Raw genomic sequence first — 21,775 nt, forward strand, 5'->3', positions numbered from 1 at the left:
GCCCGAGAGTGACAGGAAAAGACGTGTTTTAAACATGGTCAGACAAAGAGTACCATGTGTTGACACGGCAGAGTCTTGTTAGTATTAAAATATGAGAAGACTTTCGAACTCAAGACAGTGTTATTCTGGAAAGTACCTGTAAATAAATGTCTGTTGTTTCACTGGAAAAAAAGGAGTCAAGTTTTTCCTTGTCTTTTTTTCCTTGCGACTGTTTGCATACAACGTGTGGGTCCCACGTGCTGACATGTAACAACTACATTACACTACTGTATTGCTGTATTACTTGTGTCTGTATTTTAGCTTCTTTAGAGAGAGTTGGATTATACCCAAATGCACAAATTTAAAACAAATAGGTTAAAAAAAAAAAAGAAAGATAAGGTTATTTGAATTGATTTAATGGTCTCAGATCCACGGTCGATCCTTTCTTTCAGTGGAATAATATATTCATCTTTAACAATAAAAACAACAAAAAAAATTGTTTTTTTTTTATCTCGTTGATTTTAAATAAATGAAAATTTTAAAAAAAAATTGTCTTCTTAAAAATTAAGGTGGAAGTGCACTGGGGCACCACTCGAAGACTCACTGAGGAGTTGATTACAGGGAGGTTGAAAATAAGAAAATGCCTTTCGGAATAAACACCCCCAACATCCCCATGTTAAGAACGGCTTTCGGAATAAAAACTCTTTGAAGTTTGGACAACCAGTGCACATCGACCATCTTTGGATGGTCCCCCAGTGCACTTTTACGAAAATTAATTATAATTAATGCGTGAAAAAAATTTACTGTGGATTTGAGACCATTTTTCGATTGTGTCGGTTTTATCCTGAACTCCCCTTTCAGTTTGCTACCAGAGCGCGAAAGAGTGCTCAATATTAGTGACTGCGCGCATGCACACACACACATAAATTAGCATATGAATTACTTGAATTATTATTATTTTATTTTTTTTTAATATGTGAATATTCTCACTAAGAGGTATTCAGTATCCAACCAATTACAGTACAAGTAAGATGATCGGCCATAGTCGAAAGCGGCCCGAAGACTCCCTTCGTTAACTACTACACCAAGATGTAGGAGAGGGCACCAGGCACCACTCATTTCTCAGAATTATTCCAGTTATTCTTGAACCTCACCTTATAATACTGAGTGTTCAGCAAGAGGACGTCAAGTGCCATTTTTTAAAAAGTATTTTGTGTGACTCGACTGAGGATTGAACTCTAGCCTCTCTGCCCATTAGCGAACACTTTAAACATTTTGAATTAGTTTTTAGAATGGATTGGAGCATCATGGTAATAAAAAAAAATACAAACGTTATAAACACAAAATCTAAGAGTTGGATTGGCTTAAACGAATTTATTTGCGTATATAAAAAAAAAAAAAAAAAAAAAGTAATTAAAAAAAATATTTGATCATTCATGGGAACGGTTTTTCTTAAACATGATCGGATTGAACTGGAGCAGTGGAGCGGGTTAAAATAAGTTCTTATTTTAAACTAAGCCGAAAGGTAGGGTGACTTGACTTTAGCTTTTCAGAATTGGGATCGTTTACTATGTAGGCCGTCTTTCCAGGCTTTGCCCTCTCCTTCTGAGGAGGAGGAGGAGGAGGAGGAGGAAGAATAGGTTTATTGTCCCCCCCCCCTCCAGGTGCCCTCAACGAATGCTGGTTTGACATGAGAACATATAAATTCTCAGAATCTTTAAGGGTTGAACATAGCTCCCTCGCAGTGACCTCGTTTTGGGGAGCTAGCCCCCCCCCCTCCGCTTCTCTTTTAAACTCGCCCTTGTGTCAAATCAAGTCTTGGTTGAAAGCCAGGTAAAGTAAAAGGCGAATAAGGATAAAAGTTGCTTCGATTTTGCATGATGTAAGAAAAAAAAAAAATCGTCCTCCTCCGCTCATTCATAGCTATAAACTTGGTATAGTGCTCGATAAATAAAATATAGTCGCTGTCTGCGTTATCCTCAATCATTAAATGATGCATTCAGAAGAAACGTAGATTTGTCAATCAAACAAGCCGTATGTGACAAAAGTTATATTTTAATTTTAAATTTACCCTAAAAATGAATTTATATATTTCTTTTATTTCTCCCTCGTGATTTCCATGCCTTTGTCCGTACGATTTAACAAAGAGGGTACTTTCTACCCCACTCCCTTCATCTTTGAGGGGGAAGAGAGGAAAACCCGCCCCCCCTTCCTTTTCCCTTCTCTCTAAAGTCTTTTGTTCTCAAAATACCACATGTTACTGCTACGACAACGAACTATAGTAAAAATCTTGCCGGACCCTCCTCGCAATGATGGTCTTTCAGACGAGGCGGTGTACGTTCGTTCTTAAAGCAGGCAGGGGTCGGGTAGCGAATCAGTTGTTTTTATGTATCTCCCTAACCCCAACCGTCGTCGTCGTCATCATCATTAGCTAAATCCTTCCTTTCTTTTCTTTTTTTTTTTTTTTTAAATTATTTTATATTATATAAAAGAAGAGAAACCCCATATGGCAAGTGCCCGTTCGTGTATATATGTTCTATTTATTATTCAGTTGAGAAATTCATCCTAGGTGTTCATTTATATATAGATATATATCCTGGGATATTATTTATACATACGGTATGTACGATATTTAAATATATATATATAAAGAGAGCGAGTTGGCGATGATTGTGGACTTACTTGATGTCAAATTAAAAGATATGTGTTCAGTAGTATTAGTAGTACCATTCATTTTTACAAGTGAGTGTAAAAAAAATATACGTATACGATTTACGATATTAATATACAACATTAATTAACCTAGTGATCAAGGGTTTTATTTTATTTAATTTGCCTATTCCGTTATTGTGTGTAATTGTTAGGAACGTGATTGAATTCATTATTAAAACAATGGTTTAAAAACATGCAATTACTATTTCTTTGGTACTTATGCAAAGAAAGTATCGTGCTATTTTCTTTTTACATGGTATTTTTTAAGTTAATTTCAAGTTTTATTGTATATTTTGTTTATTAAATTGTTACGTGAAAGTACAGAATCCTAAGTCACAAAACACTCTTCCCTCCTCATGTTAAGAATGGGTTTCTAAATAACGTTATCATTTCAGCAAGGTAACATAAAGTACCCCCTCTTCTTTTTTTAGTATGTCGACGATTTGAAATGACATATTTCGCTGCCTGTATTTAAGAAAAAAATAACTGAAGAGTGTACTTATTGAATTTTAATTTAATCTTGAGGTATTAGAATGAATAAGAAGTTCCTATCTTCTCGGAAGATGTCGGAAATTAAGACTTTCGAACATTTTTTTTTTCTTTTTTTTTTTCGATAAATGAAAACGTAATAATAATGGACGGATTCACAACATTGAGTTTACATTTTTCATTGAGAAAAATGAAAATAAGAATACCCTAATCCAGTTCTCAAATAAGATAAAATTTAACAATAATTCTTAAAAATAAACATACGAACTGCAATACCAGAACATTTAATTAGTTATACTAAGTAAGCTAAATGCCGGAGGATTTTCTTCGGCAAGAAAACATGTAGTTTATTTTGGTTATTTTGTCATACTGGTGCTTCTACAGAATCTGAACTGAACCAAATCGAATTTACTCGAACTAAACAAAAAAGTTAAAATTGATAACAAAAAAAGAAGAAAAAAAAAAACCCAGTTCGGTTCAAATTTTGAAGAAGTACCGGTAAAATCCATTGAGTGCGTACGGTGGTTATATGAGAAGATAAACCACCGTACGCACTCAATGGATTTTACCGAAATACCTTCATACTTTATTAATTTCAAAATCGGAACCAAAACCGAACAAGATTTTGCACGCACAGAGTGCTTGAATCGAGCACTGTTCGATATCCTTTCAGAGAGTCGCATAACAATAGTAATTAAGGAATTAAAATAAGCCAATTTTAAAAAATAATTCTTGTAAAATTATATAGAGAGCAAGCTATAAACAATGTTGTCTTTTTGTTAGCTATGTCTAACGAATTATTATTTTTTTAACAACCGGCACCCGTTACCAAAGAATCGGTGTACAATATTTGAAAAAAAAAAAAAAATTAAGTGGGGAAAAAATAGATGTATGTGTCTTAAAAAAAAAAAAAAAAAAATGACCAAATCATCGAACACTTCGTTTTCTACGATCATTCTTTGCTTTCCTCTGCATCTTTCTTTGTATCCAGTTTCTTTTAAAATTTCATCATTTTAAGTTAATAGTCGTAAAACCGTATATCACTAAATTTAACACCGACTAGCGTGCTTCTGCTTTTCTGCTTAATGTAGCATTATTTTTTTAAAATACAATTCTGGATGAAAGTTTATTATGAAGACCAGTTATAAAATATTGTGACATTTTGTTTGAAAGTTTAATAAAACAGGAAAGGGTGACGCATGTGCGCGTGCCGCGTCGCGTCACTACTGGCGTCGTCTCGCACCTTTACCTAACCCGAAATGTCAAAAATTATAGAAAAAAAAAATTGTTACTAAAAAAAAAATACTACAGAATTTAAATTTTGAACCGATATGATTTTATTTTTAACCAAAGTTTAAGGTTTGGTTGGGTTCAAATTATGTAGAAGTACCAAACATTTTAACTTTATCCCCCTCCCTACCAACCGTGTTTCCTATAACTCGTGAACTCTTGGAAATTCCCCGCAGAAACATCGATCACTTTGTATTTCTTTTCTTAACTCAACCAATTTAGAGTTGGCTATTTTCAATTTAAATTTTCTATGTTCGATCGTGATAAACTAGTGGTACTTGCATCTAAGTTATAATTTCGAATCAAAAGACACGTAGAAATGATAACTACACCGGAAAATATAGTCGCCATCTATATAAACAAATTGAGAACGAGGCTATGGGTGTAAAACAAATTCATAATTAAAAAAAAAATAAATTAATAACTGTTTAGGGACTTTAGTTTTCATTAATGAGATTAAAGACAAATACTTTTCATTTTTTTTTTTTTTTATTTAACCTCCAAAATGTTAAAATAATATTTTACCGTTAAAAATGGTTCCATCAAATATAAAATTATTAACGTGAGTTATGTGCCCTTGCCCCCCCCCCCGATTTGTTTATAAAAGATGGCCATTACTTTGTGCAGCCTTTTTGGAGTTTCGCGTGTACGATGAAACTTGTGTTTTTGTTTACTAAAATATGTAAGTAAAAATAAGTTGGTCATACCGGAACTCATTTTAATTTAAATAATTAAAAGGTGTTTAAGAAAGGAATTAAAAATAATAAAATTAAAAAAAAAAAAATAATCTTGAACATTCCACCTTTATAATGGCTCTCAGATGTTTACGATTAGTTTCGTCTCGTACAAGTCAAAATAATCTGTTCTGTTTTTTCTTTTTTTCTTATTTTTTTTTTTTCAAACAATTTATTTTCTGAAAACAACATCAAATAGAGTATATTAAAAAAAATTGAAATGTATTACAAAGTTTTTTTTTTTTTTTTTTTTTTTTTTTTTTTTAAATTTTTATTTAAAATATATTACTTAGTAAAATCTGGAATTTTCTTGTAGAGAAAAAAAAAAAAAAAAAAACTGGCACGTGTGCAGTGTGCACTACTGCGAAGGAACCACTGTTTTTGGTTTTCAGTTCGGCGATTTCGAGAGTTCACAGTAGGGGCAGACAAATGACATTTTCGAATGCATGCTTGTTTTGACGGTTCTGATTTTTTGAGATAAGGATTGATTATACGTATTACTATTCATCAGACTACTGTTCTCATCTTGAGTGTGATTTTTACAACGTTTCAGTCGATGTAATCTCCGACCTTCTTCAGGTCTATCTTGTCGAAATTGGGAATGTTTCTATCGAATTCGAGAATTTGGACAGACTCTTCCGTTTGCCTGTTTCCGTCCCACCTGACTACAACTTGGATATCTTCAAGTCCAACTTAAACAAATTCCTAACAAACCGCCCCCTGAAGTAAGATACTCTATCAAATCTCCAATACTAATGATTACTACAATATTATCTCATTGATTACTTTAACACGCAATAATCCTTGATAACTCCGGGCCTTGATAAGTGGTGGTGGTGGTGACTTCTATGTAAAAAAAACAAAAAAAAAAAACTTTATTTACTTCACGGGGGAAGCGTGCTCTTGTTTAAGTCTATCAGCTATGACTGGATAGATGTCATAATTAATTCGCAATTGTATTTCTTTCACACTGAGGTTTGAACCTTCAACCTTCACTTTTATAATTGATTGCGCCACGGGTCTTAGCCTGAATAAAGGATTTAATATCTCCAAATTCTGAAATTTTCGTAAAATAATCCATTAAACGTTATTGTTTGTAATGAATGAATAAAAAGTTAATAAAATGTGTGACTTTGGAGATTCTTTATTGAAATACGTGTGAATTTTAAGAAAACTTTTTTTTCCCCAAAAAATTTTTTTGTTAGAATGAATGATTGAAAATTGTCTGCCCCTGCTATGGTGCACTCCAATTTTCCAAACTGAAAATCAAAAAAAGGAGTTCCTTCGCAGTAATGCATAAGTGCCAAAAAAAACGTATTTAGGGTGCAGAGATAAAACGTATTTAGGGTACTCTGAAGAGTAACTTATCTCGCTTTTGGTAATATGTTTTTGACAACTTTTTCATTTTTGGTGCTTATTCAAATTGGCACTTATGGCGGCAGTTAAAAGTAAAGAAAATACAGAAAAGTCTCTATAATGTATATACCCGTTACAGAATATATTAAAAAGTTTGACTCCTGTCCAGGTAATCTACATCTAAAATTTCAAGTGTTTAGACCCAAAATTGGTGGAAGACTTTGGTAGAGTCTGCAAAGGTCAACTCTTTCAATTTTGACCCCTTGACAGTCAAAATTTCGGTCAAAACCTGATTAAAAAGCTTGGCCTATGTCTGATTACACTTTATGTAAAATTTCAAATGTTTAGACCAAAAATTGGCTGAGTAATTTGGTAGAGACCACAGAGGGCAAATTTCTTTTTTAAAACTCCAGTTTTAAGACTTCAATTTTGACCCCTTAACGTTTATTGTTTTGGGCTCAAATAAAATTAAAGTTTGACCCATGTCCAAGTAACCTAAATCTAAAATTTCAAGCGTTTAGACCAAAAATTGGTGGAGGAGTTTGGTAGAGTTTTCAAAGGTGAAATTGTTGAACTTTGACCTTTTGACAGCATTATTATTTAGAAACACCTTAAAATAGTGAGGGAGGTTTAACTATTGTGTACTTTCACCTAACAATTTAACAAACAAAAAATACAGGTAAAATTCTATTTAATCTGACAATCCTATCTAAAAAATAGAATGGTTCATAAACTGCAGAAATACTCTAATTTAAAAAGTGCTTTACTTCAGATTTCATATTTTAATACTAAATTGATTTTTTTAACACCAATACATTCAACATGTCATGATCTTAAAAACAAAAAATGCAAAATTTGAACTTCTGCATATCGCATCTTCAAAAAAAATCTGTCACATTTACCCACTGGCCGAATAGTAAGATGAAACTAATCACAAACATTTGGAAGAAATTATCGAGTTGAAATGTTTAAGATAATCGTCCAGTTTTTTTTTTGCATAGATACTCCAATAATCATACATTCTTAGAACTTCTGTGTTTTATTTCGATAATACATAAGTAGTTTGTATTTAAATTAAATTTCACTTATCACATGCTAAAATTATGTGCGTAGTCATGTCTAAACTACGGTACCACAAAATACTTGCTGACATTTTGGTCACTTCGGGAACCTTATTTCTCATACGTTGTGCATCTAAATATCAAATATAGTGATCGTTTGTACTACCATAGTTTTAATACATGCACAAACAACGTGGCGCCACCTATAATACTATTCTTGTATCACAAGTAAACTTTTGGTTCTTGTCCAGAATTCCCTCGATATTAAAAAAACAAAAATTAAGAAAAATCTGTATGATGTGCATCAAAATATCATACTCCAAAAATCACATGTATTGATCAAGTGTATTAATGTTGCATGGTGTATGATGTAAAGAGCCCCACTCCACCCCCACTTCTGAAAACAAATTAAACTACAATTGTCAGCCCTGGAAAGTAGTGCGCACTGGCAGCCATAGCCAAGATGAAATCATCTGGCTTCCACTGTTGAACATTATCTGGAGCAGCAGCTACTGGCTGTCATCGTCTGCACTGGGAGTTACTGGCAATTAGTGTCTGCTCTGGGGCAATTATTGGCAGGTACTGATGGGCACTGGCTGCCTTTGCAACTGGCAGTCACTGGTGGCTATGATCAGTGTCGACCTGCATTGGACTGCACTGAATTGAGATCTGTCTTCCATTGTCGAGAACTGTTGGGCATTGGCATGTCTGTCGCATTCACTGATGGTCACTAGCAGTTAGTGATGTTTTGAGGTGATTATTTGCATTTACTTGATGGACATTGGCTGCCTTTTCAACCGTCATTGTCAGTTCCTGGCGTTCACTGTCGGCCATGACCTAGACTGCTTTGATCGTTACTTGTATTTGGGCATTGTCAGTTACTATCAACCATGATCAGTGTCGAGCCACATTGGAATGCTTTAAATGAAATGGCCTGTCTTCAGTAGTCATACACTGTCATCCAGTGGCGGTCACTGATGGTTATGATTGATCGACAGTGATTTTCAGGTGGTTAATGTTACTTCTTGACAAGGGTGGGCACTGGCAGGCAAATTACTCGTCTTCAATTGTGGGACACTGTCATTGAGTGGCAGGTACTGTCATCCATGGTGGTCATTGCTCTTTTAAATTGACTACTGTCACCTCATAGTACAAGTGAGCACTGCTATTTTGAGTCTATTACTTCTGTTTGTAGGCAGTAATTGCTGTTTTGAGGTGGTTATTATTGACATTTACCTGTTGTCACTGGAGGTTAATAGCTGCCTTAACAACTAACCGCTGCTCAAAAGCAGCCATGGTCATTGTGATTTTTTTCTAATTTCTATGCAATCATGATTTATTGATTTGTTGTAGATATGCTTTTGTACTTGTGCAGAATATGGATTGTGCTATTTTTTTTAGTGATGATGTTCAATTTAAATGTAACTTTACACACTATTGTTTTTTGTATGAAATGTTGAAAGTCTATAATAACTTACAAAGAGCTGTCATTATTTCAGCACGGTAAGCAACGACAACTGCTTAAAATATTATTTTATTAAATTCTTAGGTGAAAATACAGAATAATAATCTGTTCTGAAATAAGCTACTTTCACAAAAGACTTTTCTGTTCAATTGCAAATGTAAAGCAATCTTAATTGAAGTTTAGATTTATTTGGAAAAAAATCGATTGTTGTTGGATGACGCCATTTTTTTTTTTTTTTTAGTTCATGAGAGATGTCATTACCGTTGGAAATACCCTTATTCTGATATTGCTTAAATCTGATAAATGTATGTGAACAGCCAATGAAATTTACTAGAACTTGTGAAGGGAGGGGCTCCTTATTCCAAGCATTGTAAACGAAAGAACTAATGCTAAATTTATCGAAATAAAAAGTAAATACAGACGGCAGACAGTACTGGTGTAAAGAAAAAAAAAAAAAAAGTGACAAATCTAGAAAAGTTCTCATCTTGTTAAGTAGAGAGAAAGGAGAGAAAAAAATGAGTAAATATCGTGCTACCACCGTTTTTGGAATGTGACTCTCCTAGGAATTATTATAAAAATTTATGATAACGTATGAAAACGACTGGTAATATGTGCAAAACCTACATAAGATATTGGTTATTAAATCTGACCATATTGAATTTATGTGGCGTATGTGTTTGCAAATGTTTTTCCCTAGATGGAAATAATTGACCTTGTTTTATTATATATAGAGAGAAATGAATACCATTTTTTGAATGGTTACTAGGAATTCGTAGGCATTGCAATAAAATCTTACAAGTTTGAATTATATTGAGTTATCTCCCTTTTTTTCCTTGAGATTTTTCAAAATCGTGGTTGGGCAGTTGATCTTTGGTTAGCTATAAAATTTGATTTTCTTACTTTCAGGGTTAACTGTTTTCAGATTCCACTCTATTTTTCTTGGCCGACCAACCTTCCTGTGATTTAGGGTATCTATGCTTCTAAGTGGTTGATCGAGGAGGGTAAACGTTCTACACGCCCTTACAAATGTAACTGATTCAACTTAATAACCTCTATGCTGGGCAAATGTAGTGCTTTCAGCAAATCCTCTGACCTAATGGCGTAGTTTGGTCAAATTTAACAATGATAGATCCATCTAATCATGAGCAGAGTTGGTACTTAATATGGAAAAAATCCAGCTCAAGCTGGATTAAAGAGTGCCTCTGCATGAGGAGCTGGAACAAACATAAAAATTACTTTGGTCTAAAAGGATTTCTCCTTCACATCTAGGAGGGGGAGGATTCCCTTAGTGCCAAAACCAATAGAATTTAGGCCATTGTTGAGATGCTGTGTTCCCTGGGTGCTTGTGCACCTATTGGACTGCGCTATTTTTAAATAGTATTTTCAGGTTAAATTAAAGTTTTACAGTATCTTTTGTTTATTAAATTGTTAGGCGAAAGTACAGAATAGTTACAAGACACCTATTTGCCTATTCCGTCATTGTTTACGATTGTTAGGAGCGTAATTTAATTATTTAAACATGTAATTACTATTTCTTTGGTATTTATAATTATGCAAAGAAAGTATCGTGCTACTTTTTACATAGTATTTTTAAGTTAAATTCAAGTTTTATTGTATCTTTTGTTTATTAAATTGTTAGGTGAAAGTACAGAATAGTTACAAGACACCCTTCTCTTCCCATATTAAGAACGGCCTTCTAAATAATGTTATTTCAGCACGGTTCAGTAAGTGCACCAGTATCATTCCCTGTTGACCTGTGCAATTCATTCACTCTCCGAGGCTTTGTCTTCTCCTTTTGAAAAGGGCTTAGTTTATCGCTAATTGCCTGAGGCACCCCTATTGTGGAATGCTGACAGGGCTGTCCAGGCACTTTTTGCAGATCAGAGTGCTCTTTTCTCAAGGGCACTGGTTTTTAAAATCTACTTTCTGACCCTTGTGTCATATTATACTGCCACAAGATAAAATAACCTCACTGACCAAGAACAGAAAAACAGGAAGAATTAATTGGTCATCTCATTGGCACGTCATGTTTGTGTTGTTGTAATCACGAATCCTGTGTTTGCAAAGAGGAAAACTGGCTCAAGTCCAGGGTGAATGATGCACCGAGACAAAAAGTGATCGAAGGAGATGCCTTTTGAAATGGCCATGTATTTTGGGGGATTTGAGTCGGACTTTGAAAACAAAAAACACCACTGACATAAATTTGTATATATGTTTTTTTCTTTTATTCACCCCCAAACAAGGCTACTGAAGCCAAAGAGGCTACTGTGATAGGGGCCAGATTCATGGGAGTAACATGGGCTAGGAGTTTAATAACGGGCGGTAGAATATTGTAAACTAGCGGAACTCATGAAAATACCATGGAATAAGAAATATATTGAATCAATAGATAGCTTTGATAAAGCTGATATTTTTCTGAATTGCACAAAAAAAATTTGTTTTTTTTTGGTCAGCAATTATGGGTTTGTTAACATTTCTATGAAATTAATGTCCATTGTATTTTAGATATAGAAATGACCCAAATTACATAAATTAATAAATACTAAAAAAAAAAAAAAAAACTCAGGAAGTAATATTGTACTACATAGTTCAATATAAATAATAAAATCACATTGTAAAAAACAATCCTTAATTTACTCCTTCAGTCCAGCACCTCTTGGCAAACATTTTTTTCTGTTTCTTTCGAATGTTCCCTTTTTTACATAATGTTTTATCGATTTCTTTCTTTGATGAAGAACTGCTACACATCAAAATTACTAAGTGTTTCTTTCTCACACCATTACAATAATGATTATATATTATTATGATATTCGAAAACTAGGCTACATCAAAGGGAGGTTACTCTCATATTCTTGTTCGGGGTTGCTAGATTGGCCGTTTTAAGCTAAATTTTGCAAATTTGGCCTATTTTGAAGCGTAATGTATGGATTAAGAAAGGAACAAGCAGAATATTACATAGATTCATGTTGTTGAATGAAGACATGAAACAGTACCATGATTCCCAAGAAATTGTCTAGCATCAGAACCACAGCAATTTCGGTAAATGTGGAGATAAGAGACGAGGACAGGTTATTCAAAATGGTGATTTTAGAAATTGTATATAGGCAATAAAAATTGCATTTTTTATTTTTTTTTAATTTTTTTTTTTTTAAGATCAGTCATGCTGAATGTTTAAGAGCGAAAATCTATTAAGTATTTATGCACAAAAAACACTTAAAATGAGTAAATATGCTAGTATTATCACTATTTTTAAAAGAAATGTTGGCATAACAAGGTTATAAACTAACAAATGGAATGCAGTGTACGTAATTATTTTTTTTCTATTATTATGCAATAGTAAATAGATTTTAACTCCAAAGCGTTCAGCATGTCATAATCCTGTAAAAAAAAAAAAAAAAAAAAGTATCACCTATACACAATTTTTAATTGCTTTTTCGAACAATCTGTCCCTTTGACTCTAATCTCAATTTTTACCGCTGTTACATTTGAAAAATCTGCTATTAGAGGAATTGCTTATTTTATTGGATTTTCATTTAATATATATATATATATATATATATATATATATATATATATATATATATATATATTAATACGATAGTGTGTGTGTTATTTATTTTGCGTGTCACGCTTATACCTGAGTGACTCGTTTAATTGTTATGGATTTCCATTTCTTGTGATAAATAATTTTATCAAGAATTCTTAAGTTTCGGTTTTGATTATAGCTGATGGCACTCAAGTCATTTATTGTTTTATAAATAATTTGACCAAGAATTCTTCATAAGTTTTGGTTTAGGTTTTGATTATAGTGGGACATTAACTCTATAATAATATATACGAAATTTGCAAGAATTAAAATATCATATTTAAGTGTACTTCACGACCGGGCTACGCCAGGTGCCCCTATTAGCTTAGATAAATACTTTTGCAGTTTTAACAAAAGAACTACAATAATATCAGAGCGTCTCCATTTACGCTAAACATTTACAGAATGCCAACAACAATATATTACATATAAATGGAATTTCCACTGGTTGATTAATTTGCAACTGTATAATGAATTAAGAATATAAATCTCTTCATCAGATTGATAAAATGATAAATCCTGGTTGATGAGGTAGTGTTGGTATTGAGATGTGTATAATTACAATAATAATTCACCACACAAATCAACCTTTAATGATTGTTACTCCCTTTCTAGCCCTCAGGCCCCAAAAAGTTGATTAGAAATAACAAATAAGACTGTTAGGTCATTAATAATTACGAACGTAATGATAAAAATACTGAAGGAATTTTATGTATCTTAGTCATGTATTCAATCACTGGGCTGGGTAGGTATTTACTTGCTTCCCAACTCCCCACCCAGGTTACACCCTATAAATCTAGCCCCTATCACAGTAATCCTTACACTTTAATAGCCTAATTTGGAGTAAATTAAAGAAAAAAAAAAAAAAATATATATATATATATATATATATATATACACACACACATTTATATATTTAAATTTATGTAGGTCGTACATTCAAAGTCAGACTCTAATAACAATCCATTTGACATATCTATTTTTTTTTTCTGTCAGCATGAATATATTTTATTTCAATTCCGTTTTTTTTTTTTTTTTTTTTTTTTTTTTTTTTGAAAATATTTATTTCAGCTGAAAATATTTCAAAATTACTTTACAAATTATTAATTCTGTAAAGTAATTGTTCTTTCTCAATCAAATAAATTGATGTTCATTTTCTAAAGATTTGCAGCAGCTTATTATTTTACAAATGGTTGCCTAGATAAAATTCGTACTCATTTTGTTTAAACAATTTTACGTTCTTCTTTGTTATAATAGAGAAATCCGACAATCGAAAAATTAGTTTTCAGTGAAAAAAATATGGTAACTACTTACTTTTATGCTAATTTCAACTAAAATCAATGCTATCTGCCTAATTGCCATTTCACAATTAGTTAAATACTAACTTGGGTGCCCGGCGTTGCCCAGGTGTTTGGAGGTGTGTGTTGAGCAAAAAATAAGTGGTAGTAGGCAGGCAGGCTCGAACCCGTACTACGAAGGAGGAAAAGAACGTGAAAAAAAAAAAAAAAAACGTGATGTTTTTGCTGTTGCACCCATTGCCAAATCGGAAGTGACAAAGGTTTAAATTAAGGCTAGTCAATTGTAAAGAGGAGATGACTTTGAAAAATATCGGCGAAAAAAAGCAACCCCTCCCTATTGAAAAGTGCCCAGGTGAGGATGAAGGAATTAACGTTTTTAGCCAATTTTTCAATATTTGTCGTCCAAAGGGTCGTGCTTCAAAACGATACTGACCTTGTGAAAATCCACTGTCTCTGTCGAAAGTTTTAGGCAGATATACATACATACATACATTTAACCAGACACGTGAGATTTATGTTATAGATTACTGGAATATGAAATAAAATAAATATTTCCATGATTCAACAAAAAGCGATTTCGCCATATTTTTTTTATAACATGTGACATAAACACAAGGGAACTAACTCATTTCTCCTGAATTGGCCTAAGTTTTTGAAAGTAATGATCTCGCCTGTTACTATGCATGCTCTTCAGTTTATTATGTAAGCAAAACTTGCAAATTTCTTCAAAACCTATTTTTTTAATAATAAACTAGCGAGACCTGTGGAAATTCCATAGAGGACTTATTCATATGTAATATATTGATGTTAGCATTCTGTAGATGTTAAGCATAAATGGAGATGCTTTGATATTATTGTAGTTCTTTTGTTAAAACTGCTTAAGTATTTATGTAAGCTAGCAGGGATGCCCTGCAGAGCCAGGTTGTAAAGTATGCTTAAGTATATTTTAATTCTTGCAGACTTCATATATATTATTATGGTTAATGTTTTATCAATTTGTATATATTATAAAGTTGCAATTTCAAAAATAAAAAAATATATCCATATGACTTGGGTTCATCAGCTTGAACCAAAACAAAAACTTATAAAAAAAAAAAAAAAAAATATATATATATATATATATATATATATATATATATAACTTGAGTTTCTTCAGCTATAATCGAAACCAAAACTTATGTAGAATTCTTGCTGAATATATTTATAAAAAAATAGATGACTTGAGTGCCATCAGCTATAACCGAAACCAAAACATATAAAGAATTCTTGGAAAATTTATTTATTACAAGAAATGGAAGTCCATAACAAACAACAGCCAGTTGGATGTAAGCGTGACACACAAAATAACACACGTGTTAATATATAGAATTTCTACCTCATCATTTTTCGTAATTTTTGGATATTTTCAATATTGCGGCATGACAATTAAGTGGATACCATTGATTTTATTTAAAATTCAGTATTTCGATTTTCACTATTGCAATGGAGAAGAACCCAATGTTTTTTTTTTTTTTTTTTTTTTTTTTTAGAGTTTGTTCTTAAACCTAATCGGTTTAAAAAGGTAAATATGATATCCGAACCAATCATATCGTTATTTCCATGGCAGGTACTCGTCTGAGCTTCAATCTATAGCACCCCCCTCTCTCCTCCAAAGTTTCACAAAAAAACACTCGTCTAGCCAAAACCCTATCAATAATTTCCCACACTCTTTATCTGTGCCTAAGCCTAAACGTAGATTCCATGAACAAAGCTTCTTTATTAGGACTGCACTCCTGTGGAACTCTTCCGTTGGCCTGCTTTCCAGCTGACTACAATCTGATTGTCTTCAAGTCCAATGTAAACAAGTTCTTGATGAACCGTCCCCCTAAGTAATCCAACTTACAAAAGTTCCACTACTTGTGTTTACTATGCTATAATCACATATAATCACATAATGTATACCCATGAACCCTTATCCTCGAGTGGACTCTGGGCCTTGATAAGTGTCGATTCCTGTGTGTAAAAAAAAACAAAAAACAAAACAAAAACAGTTGAGAGAATGACTTCCTGGTGAAACAACAGATACTACACATGGTGGAAAAAGCTTCTCTATGGTTTTTGCTGTAGTAATCATAAACATCTTATTAAACTGTCATTACATTACTTTATTAGTTGTTTCATTCAAATATTCTGTTCATTTTTCTCATTATGACCTAGGTGTTTTCAAAATGGCTACTTTTTGTTGAAATGATATCACGAATCAAACAAGCTTTTTTTTTTTTTTTTTTTTTTTGTTCTTTCTGATGACATAGTACTTAAAGATACTACTATATTGGCAGTGATGAAAACGAAACAGAAACGTTTTTCTGAGGAGTCGTGAATTCTTCCTTATTATTGCTGTTGTCATAGTCGATGTCATTTGTTGGTCTGTACTTTGGGAGGAATTATATATTGACAAAAAAAACCTTAAAACTTAATTTTGTAAATACGCACAATAGATTAAAAACATAATTATATTTTGGTACAAAAATAATAAATTACAGGATTTAAAAAGAAATATAAAACAAATATTAAAGTATAAATATTTCTAGGCAATGCCAAGTCTGGACAGCTTGTATGTATCCACATAAAATATTATAAGGAAATGTAATTTATGTATTAATGCTGAGTATTTACTCAACAATACTCAGTATGTGAGTAAAGCTAAATAGTAAGTTACAAAAATATGACAATTAAGCTACATAGAATTTTCTGTTTTATCCTTGTAGAAAATCGTCAGGTTACAATTTTAGCCAGATGATTCTCTATGAGGATGAACTGCAGAAAATTCTGTGTAGTTTAATTGTTATATATTTTCATAACTTATATATATATATCTCTATAAAAGTGAGAATATGTGTGTGTGTGAGGACACTTCTTAACCTATATATTCAACAAAATTTTTAATTTTTAATCTACAGACTTAAAATTTGGTATGTAGGGTATTCAGACATGTGCAAAACGTTTTAATCTGTTTTCATCCAAAAAAAAAAAAGGTCTACTAAAAGGAAACATTGGTGTTTGTGAGTCATCGGATATTACCTGTTTGTCAACATTTTCACAAGCTTTGAAAACACAAAGATCATATCAAGTTGGTCCAATGGCTATCGTAGTTGACTCCCTATTTTTAGGCTTGAGTTTCGATCTTGGCTTGAGTATTTTTTTTCTTTTATTTACAAGAAGTGAACTGTTTAGAAAAAAAATAAACATAATACTCACATGCACATTTTTTTTTTTTTTTTTTTTTTTTACTTCATTTTGTAAAAAAGGAATTTATAGTTACGTTTCATACTGGGCAATGCCGGGTATATCTTCTAGTATATCAATATGTATAAAATATTAGCATTCGTGTGCATCTGTGTGTACAAATCTCTTACAGCCCATTGGACCAATCATGACCAAACTTGGCATGATGATGGTCCTCCACCAAGGGATAGTGCACACCATTTTCCAAGTAAAAGTCACAGGTCAAGGTCATAGCCTATGCATATATACTCTCCTACAGCTCACACCACTGGACCGATCATGATCAAACCTGACATGATGATGTTCTTTGTCTTAGAGATGGTACACACCATTTTTCAAGGTCAAGGTTAGGGTCGAGACTTTGTTGTACAGTCGGGTACCCGTGACCATATAGCAAAGTTCCATGTGAAATGCGGGTATCTTTGCTCGTATACATATATGCTAGCGGGAGGGAGATGGGGTGCCCAGCTTTGCTGAGCGTAAAACACGCTTAAATATGATACTTTAATTTCTCCAGATTTTGTATATATTATTATAAGAGTCGTGATTTCAAAAATAAAAGAAAGTATTTGGGTGCCATCAGCTAGAATCGAAACCAAAACTGTAGCATTCAAAGTAAGTGACATTACCGCGCATACGAACTGATTAAAAATAAACTAAGATGAATGTACAAAATGTGTAACAGTTTTTTTGTTTTTTTTAAATTCTGACCCATTAAAAACTATTTTAACGGGTTAAAGTCCCATAAAAGACTAGTTCGTAAAAAATCCAATCATTTGAGGTTCCTAGCGCCACTCTGCAACTTTTTGTTTTGGAGGAGATAGTTTGAAAATATGGAGACAGACAGACATATAGCCTTTTATATATTAGATTAATGATGAGATGATTCTAATATTTTTTCCAATTTCGATACAGTTACCAATTCCATCCTAAATTCCTGATTCCGATGGCCCTGTCGGTAGGGCATTAGAATACTCCGACTGCCCCACCCTGTAGAGGGTAAAAGTCCCTCAATGTGGGTCCTGGATATGACCTTAAACTATATCCAGTGGTGAGGCCCCAGCTTGTGGACTTTGGGGAGTGTGGAGCCACCCTTTAATTACCATTGCTCCCAGGTCCACTCTCACCTGAAGTGGTAGTACCTGTTAGAGTCTCAACTATGGGTTAAATAGAAACCTACGTGAAAACAACAAATATATTCTATTAAAAAAATTTTCTTCCGAATCTTTGGATTCGGCATTAAATAACCCGAAAAGGGTTGATATGCCGTAAAACAAAAACAACCAACGAACCAATCCTGATTCCGATACAATTATTGATTTCAACTTTTATAAATCTCTTGTTATTTTTTTCCCCAATTACCGTAAAAACACATGTTAAATGTGCATATATTTTTTTAATCGTAAAATGCACAGTTCTGGAGCAATGATCTATATATTTTGCTATACTGTTAGTTTAAAATTCATAAATATATTTAAATTTATTTTACTACCAGTAGTGGGAGATTTTGTTTTAAACAAAGTTAAATAAAAAGATAATCATAAAAGAATCGTTTTTAGCATTGGAAAATAGGCACAAATATTTTTGATTTCGATATTGCCAAAAGTCCCGATGTTTTTGATTACAAATTCCAATCAATTGTGCCAACACTAATATATATATATATATATATATATATATATATATATATATATATATATATATAGTGATGGTCTCACAAATTAAAAACCTGCTTCCAATTTGTAATGAGAAAGCTCATGTCAGTGTGCAATCTTGTTGAACTGGAGATATGGAAATATAATAATAATAATAATAATAATAATAATAATAATAATAATAGTATATACAGGAGAACCCCGGGATACGGCATTAAAAATTAGTAACAAAATACAGTACAGTATATAATACACATGTTTATAATCAAATAATATTATAAAACCCACCGTAAGGCGGGGCAAATACTGTAACCACGGGCTGGAAAAACATTGTATTTTACATTGTAATCTGAAAAAACTGTATCCTAGTGCCAACTTGGGTTCTACTGTGTGAAGGCAACATTGATAAAGGAGAAAAACTCAACTGTTATGTAGCATCTTTTTCTTCCAGTAACTTTAAGTGCTTTCAACTTGGATTAGTCTTATCAGGATCCGTACAATGTTAACAAATGGTAAGTCAAACATGGCCGACGAAAGTTTTGTTTATGCATTGCATGGGGAGAAATGATATGACAATAACTCAATGGATGGTTAGTGTGAGTTTTGAAGGCAGGTTTAGATCTGTTGACTTCAGAGGAAAATTAAATCTGGATTGTATAGAGAGATATGTGCAGAACAAGAAACTTTGTCAGTGTAATATCATTGGGTAAATGTGTTTTGGTTCGTAGATGTAGAGCAGTTAAGTTAGCAGGGTCAGTTGACTAGAAAATGATAAGGACGGAATTGAAAGAGAGCTAAATGAAGATAACCTCTGTTGGAGGTCAATGTCTAAAAGCTGTCCAACACATGCCAGCATGTAAAACAGATGTTAAACCAAATACGATGACAATGATGATTCAAGAGGAAAAGGATTTCATTAACTTAATATCAGATGTTTTTAAAAAAATTTTTTAACTTTTTTTTTTTACCTCGAATAAGACAGTTTATCACTTGAAACATACATAGCGACTATTTGGGATCAGGTCTAACAGGGGACTGTGGGTAATTAAATAGCAAAATGTCTGTTCACATTACATTTAAACTTCTGCAGATTAATACAGTCAGAAAAACAGGAAGGGAATTCCAAAGTCTAGCAGTTCAAGAGAAAAAAACTATTAGAACAGAAGGCTTTCCGGCATCTATAGACCTTGACAGCAAAAAAAAAAAAAAAAGGGTGTGATTTTCTAATATTCTAAGAAGACATTTTTACTTTAGTTCTAGATTTAGAGTGAGATGACTTCCAGATGGGTAATATAACGCTGACATCTTTTTATTATTGCTATGCCAGATCTGGAGAGATGTAAAATAACACTATTATTACTGATAATAATGTCTCAAAATGCAGATAGCATATTGGATAAGCTTTTGTAGAATAAAGCTTTAGCAGGCCTTCTAAATCTCCCGTTAACTGTCTTTATGAGTTAACATTGAAATCTTTTCAGCAAATTTTTACGTATTATTTTCATGGCTGTGTGTAGCTTTTAAAATTTAACTTTTACACATTTAAATGCAGAAGAATTCAAAAAGCACTGTGTTTTAGAGAATGGAGAAACAAATTTTCAAGAGGGGTAAAAGGGGCCGATGAAAGGGTTCTTTAGCTTTAGTGGGCAGTCACCACAGAAACATGGATAACTGAAACACTAGTTATCTGATCAGACTGAAATTTGGTATAATGGTTCCTGTTATCAAAGAGCATAGGATCCATGTATCAAATTTTGAAAATTTGCAAGTTGAAATCATTTCAATATTTGTATGGCGACCAAATTTTTCAATGTCAGCATCAAGGTCACATAAGATACGAGATGTCATGGGCTACAGATATGCAAAAGTATTGAGTCTTTATCATGAACAGAACCAAAGTTATTGCCAAAAATGTGACTTTCACCTTTTCTCTGACCTTGACCCAAATAGTTAAAAATTAAGTTGGTTTTTAAGTTAAATTTACTAAGAATTCTTCATAATTTGGTTTCGGTTTCGATTATAGCTGATGGCACTCCAATAATCTATTTTTTATAAATAATTTTATCAAGAATTCTTCATAAGTTTTGGTTTCAGTTTCAGCTGAAGGAACTAAAGTTATATATATATATATATATATATATATATATATATATATATATATATATATATTCATAACTTTGGGATTCAGTTTCGATTCAAGTTGATAAACTCAAGTCATATAGATATATTTTTAATTTTTGGAATCGCAACTTTATAATATATGAAAATCGATAAAACATTAACTCTTTAATAATATATATGAAATCTGCAAGAATTAAAATATCATATTTAAGCGCATTTTACGCTGGGTGTCCCTGCTAGCTTAAATAAATACTTTTGCAGTTTTAACAAAATAGCTACAATAATATCAGAGCATTTCCATTTATGCTGAATATCTACAGAATACCAACATCAATATATTACATATGAATCAGTCCCCTGTGGAATTTCCGCAGATCCCGCTAGTTAATTATAAATAATAGATTAGAATATCATTAAGGAAAGTAACATATGCTGATTAGCTATAAAACTACCCATCTAAAACAAGAATAGGTCTAAGGTCCCTAAAATTCATATTAGAATTGTCCAAAAGGACCTGTGGCGTAATGGGTATAAGTAATCAGTCCTAAGTGACAGTCTTTTGGTGATTGAAGGTTCAATCCTCAGTGTCGGCAATACTAAGACTGCAATTATGAATTACATAAGACTTCTACCCAGTAATGGCTGCTGGAACAAAAGCAAACTACTTTGTGAATTAAATAGTATTCCATTCAAAATTTTGTACAAGATCCCAAATTTGAGATGCACTCGAAAATGATCTGAGGTTATGTTGGACGAAACATGCGA

The 21,775-nt window shown here is 32.5% G+C and overlaps 1 protein-coding gene across 16 annotated transcripts in view; it reads left to right on the forward strand.

Moving 5' to 3' along the window:
• The window catches only part of LOC145243461 (RNA binding protein fox-1 homolog 2-like), a 486,106-nt gene that overhangs the window by 77,174 nt on the left and 387,157 nt on the right, over positions 1-21,775 (forward strand). For 2 of the 16 annotated variants that reach the window (XM_080106368.1, XM_080106388.1), the window contains exon 1: positions 5,058-5,152. The exons of 10 other annotated variants lie outside the window; for them this stretch is intronic. The gene's annotated coding sequence lies outside the window, so the exon portion shown is untranslated. Of the gene's footprint in view, positions 1-1,580; positions 2,599-5,057; positions 5,153-21,775 lie in introns of those variants that run through there. 4 more of the 16 variants (XM_080106375.1, XM_080106372.1, XM_080106371.1 and 1 more) reach the window with 3 other exon arrangements.

The sequence above is a fragment of the Euprymna scolopes genome, chromosome 22 (genome assembly GCF_053919585.1).
Source record: "Euprymna scolopes isolate OS-2025 chromosome 22, ASM5391958v1, whole genome shotgun sequence".
NCBI lineage: Eukaryota > Metazoa > Mollusca > Cephalopoda > Sepiida > Sepiolidae > Euprymna > Euprymna scolopes.